This window comes from Lactuca sativa, chromosome 9 (genome assembly GCF_002870075.4).
Source record: "Lactuca sativa cultivar Salinas chromosome 9, Lsat_Salinas_v11, whole genome shotgun sequence".
In the NCBI taxonomy this organism is placed as follows: Eukaryota; Viridiplantae; Streptophyta; class Magnoliopsida; order Asterales; family Asteraceae; genus Lactuca; species Lactuca sativa.
Window position 1 is genome coordinate 199,515,690 of NC_056631.2, and position 1,548 is coordinate 199,517,237.

Below are 1,548 nucleotides of genomic sequence, written 5' to 3' on the forward strand. Positions count from 1 at the left end.
TCTTTGCTCATTTTCTCTTCTATCTCTCCCGTTTTACCTCGTTTTTCATGCAAGAAATATCCCGAATCCCCGGTATCATTCCCAAGACCCGAAGCCCCGAAGATCCCGAGAAGTAAAGTTACCGAGCCGAATCTCTGCCCGCGAGAAGCCCGGTTTTTGTGAAGATCTCCTGGTTTCACCGAAGAATACTACTTCTACAAACCGTAGTGCTGTCCGATCATCTTCTGATCAAGTGAGTGTGTTGTTACCTTCTTCTAACACAAAAATATGAAGTATTTGCTTTGAATACGTGTTATGTGTATATATATTGTTGTTTATTTGGAGTGAGTGTATAGTTACTTTCTTCCAACACATAAGTATGAAGTATTTGCTATGAAATACGTGCTATGTGTTTATATATTGCTGTTTATTTGAGATGTTGGTGGAATGGATGAACTATATAGGTTTTAATGAGTTAAAGTGGATATGTATTTTGTAACTAAAAATATTTTGGGTAGGACATGGGTAGATGAGATCCGTGAGTATGGATCAGATCAAGAGGTTAGTTTTAGATCCGTGAGTAGGGATCAGATCAAGAGGCTAGTTTTAGATCCGTGAGTATGGATTAGACCAAGAGGTTAGTTTTTGATCCAGGATTATGGATCAGGTAAAGAGATAAAACTTGTTATTAGTCCGTTAGTATGGATTAAGACTAAGTTAATTGTCCCTAGTCCGGGAGTATGGATTGGGCACAGTTATTGATCCGGGAGTATGGATCAGATCAGGATTAAGGTATAGTTAATTGCCCCTATTCTGGGAGTATGGATTGGGTACAATTATTGATCCGGGAGTATGGATCAAATCAGGATTAAGCTATAGTTAATTGTCCCTATTCCGGGAGTATGGATTGGGTATAAATATTGATCTGGGAGTATAAATCAGATCAGGAGGTTAGTTTTAGATTCATGAGTATGGATCGGGTAGTTTTAGATCCGTGAGTATGGATCTAGGGAAAAGGTTAGTTTTAGATCCGTGAGTATGCATCAGGTGGAAAGGTTAGTTTTAGATCCGTGAGTATGGGTCGGGTGAAGAAGATAGTTTTAGATCCGTGAGTAGGGATTAGGTAAAGAGGAAAATTTTAGATACGAGAGTTTAGATCGTGTCGTTGTGAGGATCGATGGGGTGGGATAAGAGTTGCCTTTATATGGTGAAATTGTACAAGTTTGAATGTTCCATATATATAAATATACGATATAACATTGTGGGATGAAAACTCTATATGCTCACCAGGCTCCCAAGCCTGGCCCACTCAGTTTTCTTTGTATCACAGGTATCAATACGAAGACATATTTCACTGAGAGATTAAAGGAGATGTAAATCACTAGTGTAAATGAATGTATGTTCTGTTTATGCTAATGTATCTGTATCGGAACATGACATCCCGAGATTTTGTTATATAATGAAAATACATTTCTCTAAGAAATGCTTTGATAAATTCTTATCATATTTTGTTTTGGGAACAAATTCCGCAACCATTTTCTTTGAAAGATTACTTTGATTTTTAAAAAC